Raw genomic sequence first — 10,726 nt, 5'->3', positions numbered from 1 at the left:
GGGGGGGAGAGGGAGGGGAGCGGAGGGAGGGAGGGAGGGAGGGAGGAAGGGAGAAAGAGAGAGAGAGAGAGAGAGAGAGAGAGAGAGAGAGAGAGAAAGAGAGAAAGAGAGAAAGAGAGAGAAAGGAGGCAGAGAGACAGAGAGACAGAGACAGAGAGTTGAAGTAGAAATTTCTGGTTTCTTTGGAGACTCAGTTGTGTCATGTGATGTTTTTCTGGTAACTTATGTGAAGATGTTTTGCTGAGAACAAACACGTGATGTTTTTCTGGAAGCTGCCTGGAAAGGGGGCATGTGATATTTTGGTAGAGTTGATACTGGAGAAGACATGTGATGTTTGGAAAGGGTATAGATATAACCCAACAGACAGTAGATAATGCTGTGGATATTGGTTTGTCTTGCTACTCCTTGCTGGTCTGATGCTGGTCTTTGCTGACAACACTGTAGCATTGGTCACCTTGCCTTCCTTGCTGACTTCATGGAGAACTTCTCATCATATTTCAATAGCTTCTTGTCACTTCTGCACAGACTCTGGCCAATTGGCAGAGCCTTGTGGTTTCTTTTGGATCAAGCAATCACTGATGATTCCTATGAGCTGAACTGCTGATATCCTGACAACGATGTTCAAGGCATTGGAGAAGAGAGTTACAATCAGTCTCAACATCTTGTGTGAACACCTCTTCACTTATAAATTAAAAGACATTAAAGAATTTTTACTGTGAATGCTCATCTAAGTCTCTATCAGCAGCTGTTACCAGGAGGGAGTCCTTTGGGGAAAGGTAAATGCCCAAAACTGTTCTGGATTCGTAGAAATTGGCTTTGAAATGACTCTGATTCCTAGAGTCAAAACATTGTGGTCCACTGGTCAGAGTTGTGGTCTATGATAGGTAATGGGAACATTGATTGGCCTAAATACCAGCTTTAATGATGACTCCTCCTGTGCTCATTTTCACATACCTAGAATGCAAAGTAGAAAGACATACAGTTAGTTAGAAGCAATATTCTGTATGTATTTCCTCTCTCCTGTGGTGATCATTCCTTTTGCTATTGTAGGGAAGGCCAGTGAAATTCCTTGAGAGTACCCTGCCCATCTACTTTTGATGAAAGTGTCAGCAAAAAGAATGCCACATTCAGGAGATCATTGACACCATCAGAGACAGGATAGGTAATGATTCCCACCATATTTCCATCTAGCTATGCTTTAGGTTGGTATAAATCCTATTCAGGTCTCAAAGGAAAGTTAGAGTATTATTAGGGCAATCAGATTATGGTACCAACTGCAGTTATGCTTACAGATGGGCATCTTTATTAAAATGAGCCTACAATCTCTCCACTACTTGACATATACCTTCAGATAGTGAATGATATCAATTTCTGATAGAAGAATGTATCACAAACATGGAGTCTCCATGAGGCAGAGATAGCATCCAGTTTCCATTACATTTCCTCAAGTCTCTTTCAACTTCCTAATTTCTTCTGATAATCCAGGGGGATCTTAACTGGCTTTATATTCCATAGAATACTATGCTGGTCCATTACATTGTATGCAGCAAGGATTACTAAATCCTGACACAAGTGCCCTTCAAATCTTAGTAAGACTTCTGGATGCTGGAGACTGGGGGATAAATCTCATGAGAGTTAAGAGCTCAGCACAAAGGCTGGGGTGATTAAAGTCATTTTTCTAGGTAGAAATCATGTAGATGCTTCACAATGAGGTATGCCCAGCAATGTAATACTTTTTCTCCCAAACCTAAGGTCAATGGAAAATTACAGTAACCAAAGAAAGCAAGATCATTGGGAACCCAATTCTTCAGAAATAAAGATTTTTATTTCTACTAGCAGGTAACAAATTCTGACTGTTGTGGATGACTGAGGACAAAGAAAATATGGAATAGTCAGTGGAAATAAGACATCATACATATCAAATAGGCATGTGCCATCATGTGGCACCATACTTAGCTAAGACTGCAAGAAAAGGCATTCTAGACATACAAGATTTCTTTCTACTTGGGACACATGACTGAGGAGATGAAATAATATTGGCCATGTTTGTAGAACAGAGAGGTGCTAAGTGGAGCTTTTCACAAATTCTACTTGAGTACAAAGGCTTTAAGAGTACAAGAAGAGTAAGCCCTTGTTTTTTTGCTAATAACAATCATCTTCATTCCTCTAGTTATTTTGGGGGGGGGTCATGATGAAAATTGAATATCTAATCACTCTTGATTCCACGAGTGGCTACACTACTCATAATGCTCATAATAGACTGTAGGCTGTCAGATTATCTAACCATAGTGCTGACTATGAATAGAATCGTTCCATGTATTTTGAAAATTGTTTATTGACAGGTAGATTGAAGATAGATAGATAGATAGATAGATAGATAGATAGATAGATAGATAGATGATAGATAAATAGATAGACAGTACTTTAGATGATATAGCTATAGATGTAATTTATTGCTACCTTGTTATGACTGGAAGTTATAGGTAAATTGCATAAACTAAGTAGTAGTTCAGAGGCTCATCTTTCTCATGTTTTAAAAATTTTACCACTAGTAGTAGTGATTTCCTATAGCCCCTTAAACAATTTTGAAAATGAACTGGTTTTCAGAAGATCTGCATGTTCTGTCAGTAGAAAGTCTGGTTTAGGGTTGGGTCTGCACACATGCTGGGTATTGTCTTCATCTCTACATGAGAGGAAAATGGAAGACAGAGAAAAAGGCTTAAGGAGAATTCTCTCATGAGACAAAATGCCAGTCTCTATATCTGGTTCCTATATTTTTTGTGGAGTGGTAAATGGTTTTTTGTATAGATCCATAGGTATCTGTGATAGTGACTGACAGTAATCAACTGGCGACAATTATAGAAAGAATGCCAGAAATTTTGGGGTAAGGAATTAATTCAGGAGCAGGGGATAGATATGCCCTATGTAAATGTATTTTAGGGGCATTGACTGAAGAGGAAGCTGCCCTATGATAGAAGGCAATGTCTTTCACTAGCCTTTCTTGTGCTTGTTCTAATGGGCTAATTATAAAGTCGGTGCTGCTTGTTAATGGGCTTAAACAGAGAATTTTTCTTCATCAAGATTGACTTTGTCCCCATCACAGTTGGTTGATTATTTATCTACAACACAGGGCACACACATAGTAACCCACGTGAAGATAATTATTTCCCATGGAATCTAGCGTGCCATCTGGTGGCTGATTTCATCGAATCTTTTCCGTTATAGTTTGGGTAGAAATTTGTACTCATGAAATACTTAATATTCACTGATTTTTTTTTCTTATCTGCTAATAGTATCTCTGTCCATACAATAACCTACAGAGAATCTTGTTCACTATGATTGTGTCACATTTTGAATTGTTTTTAACGAAGGACTCATACTATAGAGAAGGGAGGGAGGCAGCAGACTTCTTTTACAGAATTACTGATCTTAAATTTACTTATGTATCTCTCAAGTATGTATCTTGACAAAATGAAATAAAATAGCCCATTAAAGAGCCAGTTATAACACCACCCATTTGACAACACCCTACAATTGGAGTTCTGTCTTACAGGAGGCTGTGTATGGCTGAAACCTTGAAATTCTTTACTTCAGTTTTTTTCCTAGCATATCTTCAGAACATATAGGACTGTCTCTTGGTTACTTATTCTGTTCCTATAATAATATCTTATCATCTGACAAAAGAAAGATAAGGAAAAAGGGTTTATTTTGGCTCATAGTTTGAGCTTCTAGTCCATTATTATTGGGAAGCCAAAGCAGCAGGAGCTTAAGGCCATTGGTCACTTTGCATCCACGGACAAGAGATCAAGAGACAGAGATAAATACTTTTACTCAGCTCACTTTCTCTTTTTTAAAACAGTCTTGGATCTCAGCCCAGGGAATGGTGCCACCCATAGTGTATAGTTCTTCACATCTCCACTAATCTAGATAATCCACATCAGGGATGCACAGCGGCCTGTCTCCTAGGTAATTGTGCATTTCTTCCTGTTGAAATTGAGATTAACCATCACAACTGGCAATAAGAATTCAACTGAGATTGGCCTCTTCCTCTGTTAGGCCTACATGAAGAATTAGCATTTACCAGCCTTGGAATCAGTTGACTTGGAAAGTATTAATGTTCAGGGCAGAACCTTCAAAAAATAACACAAACGTATTTCCATTCTATTAGAATTTGAGACTCCAGTGTAATTCCTCAGAGGCTGGTTAAGAACAGACTGTTTCCTTAGGTCAGGTTATATTTTCTGTTTTCCACAGGCTGAGACTTCCTAATATCTAGTTGTAAAAGAACATATTTTCACTTTTGGGGGGGGTTACAGTTTATTTTATTCTCATCATTTTATAAGTCAGAGTTCTTAGGCAAACAAAATAATAGCTCACATGGTGTGCTAATGGGGTCCTGTTAGGACAACACAACATGTGGCTTTCCTGGTTCCAAGAGAAACATAATAGGAGAAATAACGCACCAGTATATCATTGGCATATTAAAACATCATTTTAGACTTCACAATCTTATAGTTTACAGAACAGTAACATGTATTCAAGTATGTTACTGTTCAGAAGGAGGTGGTAGAAAGAATGCAGCAAAGGAAATAGTATTTGGAATGACTTTGGCTTAGAGAAAACTTTGACAATATTTTACCAACTTAAATGCAATTCACTAAAGATACAAAAAGTAATTTGTTATGTGCATATAAATAAAATACTGAAACATTATCAATTAATGCCAGCATTATATGTGGATATTCAAGTTTTAGCCTCAATGATCCAGAAGGAAAAAAATTTTTTATAAGTATTGTGCATTCTTTTTTTTTTTTTTTGGGTGGGGGGGTTGAGACAGGGTTTCTCTGTATAGCCCTGGCTGTCCTGGAACTCACTCTGTAGACCAGGCTAGCCTCGAACTCTCGAACTCAGAAATCCACCTGCCTCTGCCTCCCAAGTGCTGGGATTAAAGGCGTGCGCCACCACCGCCCAGCAAGTGTTGTGCATTCTTGTAATCAGGAAATGCAAACACGTAATGTCATCCATGGGCCAAGTTTTTCCAGATATGAACAGTTTGCGGCAGCGACAGAATCATCATTGTCCATGGCATCATGAAGACAGCTGATCTATGATGTTTATGAAACAAAGGCTGAATTTGAGCTTCCTTACTCTCATGTACAAAGCAGACTTAAAATACAATTCCAACATGCACATGGAAACATTGATTGTTGTAAGATTCTACAGAGCTGACACGTATTGTAGACTAACCGATGACCAAACCTTTGTGCCCTGTTTCTCCCAAGTGTTCTCCCTTGTCCTTACTACTTCCTTTCATTATATAAAAAAGCCACTGAAAAGACACAGCATGATGTTCTATAGACGTGAAGTTTCCGGGTGTTCCAGCTGTGAACAGCTGCCCAACCCATGGAGTTTCCAGGTGCCCCAGCTATGAGCAGCTGTTCAGCCTGTGCAGTTAGAATAGTTACACGTTAAAGTGGTTTTTGTGAGTGCTCTATGGCAATTCCTCAGCACAAACTTCCTCAGCTTCTCAAAAGTTTTTTTTCTTTTTCCTTCTACAAATGGTCTCTCCTCCCCCTCAGCTTGGCTCCCCGCTAATGCTTGTTTGTTGGTCTCCAGTGGCCTTCCTAACCTGCATTTATCTCTCCCAAATTAGAGGCAGCTGGGCAACTTTAGGAGCCAACAACTCACTAATCTCTCTTTGCTAATTTGCAAGACCAGTAATTCTTGCAAATTTGAGGAGACCAGTTTTCTTTCAGAACAAAGAACTTAAAGACTTAAGCGTTTTTTAGACTTTGCTATTTTGCAAATATTCTGTAACCATATTTATGCTTGAAAAATATCAACTATTCAAATAAGCAAACATTATATACAGTTCTATTTTATGTGGCATTTCTAAGTTGAACAGAATCCACCCATGAGAGCTGTCACATTATATGAAACTTTACTTTCTATTATGCACAGTAAATACCTAGGAATGGATTCATAAGTTGAAAAAAAAAAGTCTTTTTAGTTTGCCTTAGAATAAAGACTGTAGAATTCCTGCCATCTAAAGAAAATCATATTCACCTTATATTAAAAAATTACATTTTTGCATTTATTTTTTCCTCTTTAATTTTTTAAAAGTTTATTTTATTTTTTATAATTTATTTTTTCTCAAATCGTAATTCATTCACACAGGGGTTATAAACACAGAAAGGCAGTTTGTGGGGAAGGGAATGACACTGGAGTGTGGGTGTTCAGGGGGAATACAGATATCATCAGAACCAGGTATTGGCTGGGTGAAAGTTCAGGGGGCAAGTCACTATGACTCTGCCTATGACTCACTTGTCCTTATCTAAGTTGGTATTGTCTGCCCAGGCTACCTATTTACAAGGTCTATGACTACTCAGACTTGTAAATTTCCACAAAAGCTGCCTGTTTAGATTAGCTTATAGCCATCTGTTTCAATGTTTTTCCACTGAAACCCATGATTTGGTGTTAGTATACATGTATGACAGGCCTATTGCTGATTTTAGGCCTTCAGTGGGTAAGCAGGGCTGCCCCTGACATCTCCTCCCTTCTCTAAGTATAGAAGGGCTGTGGCAATTCTAAACTTGTGAAGGCAGGGATAGAGGCCTGACCTCGAGTAATTGAAGGGGACCTTGTAATGGGTCCAGTCCCCCTGTCGTTGTCCAGTGAGGCATGAGGGCCATACCTGTCCCGATGTCTTTTTCCTGGAGAGGGGATACTTTTGAAATCAACCCCTATGCAGTCAGACTTGTCCCTCAGGGAACCCAGATAGATATTTTTATCTATTATTTATATTCCCTTGCAGTGCTTATCTCGCCAATAAATCTGATGTATAAAATTTGTTTTCATCTTTTAGGTTATATCATTTGACTCATTTCCTCTTGGTCTGCCTGTTGTGTGTAGCGTGCATGTGTTTGTTCATGGTTACGGTGCCCGTATGTGAGTATATAGGTGCATGTGCCCTGTGCCTTTATGTGAGTATATAGGTGTGTGGGCCCTGTGCCTATATAAAGAGGCTGGAGCAGGACCTCATCCACTGCTTTGGATGTTGCCTTGAGACAGGTGTTCACTGAGCCTGAAGCTGATTGGCCAGCCTAGGCAGGTTGCCTAGGCAAGCTCTTGGGACCTGACTTCCCCCACTCTGTAATGCTGTATTATAGTCACCCTTAGCTATGAACATTTTTAGTTGTTCCTGTGGGTACTGGGGATTGGAACTCAGGTGCTCATTACTGTAGAACAAGCACTCTTAACCTCTCACCTAGCTCCCCAGCCCCTTTGATTTGCGTTTCTAGTCCTCCTTTATATTTTAGTCTTGAGTGATTCCTAGGAAAAAGATTCATTAAACTAACACGTCAGGTTGGGCATGCATGCTTTCTCCAGCAGGAACCTGAGGATGGAGAAGGAGAAAGCAGGCCTAAGTATCTGAAACATGATAAAACATTTGGTTTAAACAATATTACTGCAGTATGTATAGTATGAATAATAAATATGAAATCATGTCAACTGGAGGGAAAAGGATGCAATTTGGAGATCAATATGTTAAGTGAAAAAGCAGACTGTGTGTGTGTGTGTGTGTGTGTGTATGAGTGTTTAAATGTAAGTATGGATGGATTGTGTGAGTTTGGGTATGTGTGAATATGTCAGTGAGTATATGTGTGTGTATGAGAGTATGTATGTATGAGCATATGTGTACTTATGCACATGTTTGTGTAAGTGTATGTTTTAGTGTATGTATGTATATCTTTGTGTTTGTGTGTGTATTTGTGTGTGTGAGTGTATGAATGTGCGTGAGTGTATATGAGTATATGTTTTAGTGTATGATGTGTAGGATTGTGTGTTTGTGACTCGTGTGTGAGTGTATGAATCTATGAGGTGAGGAGAGGATCTTAAAGGAAAGAGAAGTGAGGTATGAATATATGAATGTATGTGACTAGGGTAGACATGACGTCTCTGGTGGGAGGACGCAGGCCAGCAGGCAGGGGACAAAGGGGACGGCAGAGGGGACTGAGATAAAAGAACAAAGTGCAATGACACAAATATGTGAAAAGTCCAAGGTGAACGGTACAGTAACTCAAAAATGTAAAAAAGAGATTAATTATACATTTTTAATTGAGTTGATCACTCAGATTCACTCTGTGCACATTATGGTCCTCAGATTCACTATGAATTAAATGTGTATTTCTGGGAAGAAAAAATTGAGGCAGATTTTTATTCATATGCAATTATATGTGCAATGCATAATTTAATTTTTGGCATAAAATGACTTCCTCTGGAATAATTTATAAGAGTATCATTGACTGAATTTATTAGATTTTAAAACTACTCAAATAAAAATGTTAACTCAAGGTAGATTTATTTTAGAACTTTAATCAACTATAAATCTAGATGTGGAATGTCTTAAAATCATATCAATATGTTCCAGGACCACTGTCCTTTCCCTTCCCACACCCTGTTCCCTCCTGCTCTCTGGCTTGTTCTTATCCTGCACTGTGGGACAGGCTAAACATGCTTCAGCAAAGTTCAGACCTATTGGAAAGATCACTTGAAGTCACGAGAAAGCAGTTCTAGTCAGAAACAAAGGCACAACCCCTCAGAGGGTCTCGATTTTCATTTTCTAGTATTTCGTAGGAAAGTAAATAAATGCAGCCTGTTCTCACCCACTGGTTAGAGTGTTTGCGTGTGTTTATTTTAGTGTTCATATCTCCCCAGTGAGTATGAACTTGAGGAGATTTGATATTTGGGAATATTTGTTTTAACTTCAGCTTCTGTTTGACATTCTCTCTGTCTCTCTGTCGCTGTCTCTCTGTCTCTCTGTCTCTCTGTCTCTCTCTCTCTCCATATATACATATATGTTATATATATGTATATATACATATGTATTTCCATATATATATATATATATATATATATATATATATATATATCACTCCTTCAGAAAATAACATTTGAATTTGTTACTGTTCTACAAACTAGAATATATATTCTCTCCATATAATATATAGACATTATATAATAACATAATTTGTAGACATATATAATGTAATAACAATCTATTATCTATTTATCTATCACTCTATATACATTCTGTAAGTCCTGTTACTGTAAAATATACTGATGAATACAGAGTTTGGTTCCAAAATGGTTCTAGAGTACTAGAAGTATAGCAATGAATGGTTAAGTTTGTGAATAAGCTTTCTAATTCATCGACACCCAGAGTTACCAAAGCCTTTTCAATTCTTGAAGCATCTCCTGGGAGCTCAGAGAGTCCTGGAAGCCCATGGTGTGAACTGTATTATAAACAGAAAATGAGAGGGGATTACTGCATTTGATTATCCTGATTCACTGATTGTGGGCAGCAACAGTCTTATTTATTTATTTATTTATTTATCTATTTATTTTTAAGATTTTAAAATTTTATATATGTGAATACACTGTCACTGTCTTCAGACACGCCAGAACAGGACATTAGATCCCATTACAGATGGTTGTGAGCCACCATGTGGTCGCTGGGAATTGAACTCAGGACCTCTGGAAGAGCAGTCAGCACTCTTAACCACTGAGTCATCTCTCCAGCCCCTATTTGGTTCTGTATATAACACTTTGACAGCTTGTGAAAACTAAAGTCGCGATGCTGGTCGATTGCTCTTAGCCTCTCTGGATAAACTGACAAAAGATAGGAATGAGCCCTTGATAAAAATCAACCAGATTTTAGCATCTCAGAATACAATGAAGGACAACAATGAGCATAGTAATAAAACTGACAAGTTGGCTAATTTACTCAGGCAGAAGTCTAGGGAATATGTGTAGAAACAGATTTTAAGTGTGTTGAATAATGGTGGAAGGAACATAAAACTGAATCAGGCTGAATTTGCTGATATGGACTGTCTGAGTGGAGATTCTAGGCTTAATATGGAAGCTTATACAACTAAGAAAAGGTGTCAAAAGTTTGTTTGATTGGTTGGCTGGAACATTTGTCGAAAGATGGCCTACTGAAAAGGAGTTGGAGATACCTGAGATGCCTTGGGTGAGTGTTGTTGAAGAGATTTTTAACGATCAGGGAAACTGCAATTCTAGAGTGTGTACTTTTTGTAAAACCTAATTCTTCACAATGGGAAGACCTAAAAGACATGCCCTTCACTAATCTTCTAAGACACAAGATAGTGAGAAGGGCACCAGCACATTTGAAGAGTTTTGCTGTTGCCTCTTTCCTTGTGCCAGACATTGTGGTTGGAAATGCTGGTGCTCAGTTGGATAAATTAAATACAGCGGGTTTAATTGGCCCCCAATGTAGCAGGGACCAGCTGTCAGCAAGGCAAGGTGATCATAATTATTGTAATGGGCACAGACAAAGTAATGTCCAGAATGGTCCATTGCATAACAGTCAGCACAGGCAAAATGAATTTTATGGTGGCATGGTACTATCTAATCGGTCCTGGTGTTTCTGGGCATGAAATAGATAAGAAGCATACTGAATTTGTGTTTGATCTCTATAGATGGGAAAATTCCCAAACAAATACAAATTTTAAAAAAAGGCTCCTTTGGATCAAGGCAAAAGGGAATATTGTCTTATGAATCAATTTTCAGACTTGAGCCAGTTTGCAGACCCAGAAATTCTGAAATGAAAGAACATCCAGGTTCCCTTGAGGAGGGACCTTAATAAAACTCACACCTGTGGGAACTTGTCAGTCAACAACTCAACCAAATGTAACCCAGGGTG

Source organism: Grammomys surdaster, unplaced genomic scaffold (genome assembly GCF_004785775.1).
Source record: "Grammomys surdaster isolate TR1022 unplaced genomic scaffold, NIH_TR_1.0 134, whole genome shotgun sequence".
NCBI lineage: Eukaryota > Metazoa > Chordata > Mammalia > Rodentia > Muridae > Grammomys > Grammomys surdaster.
The sequence above is the reverse complement of the archived record's forward strand: the minus strand, read 5'-3'. Positions refer to the sequence as shown.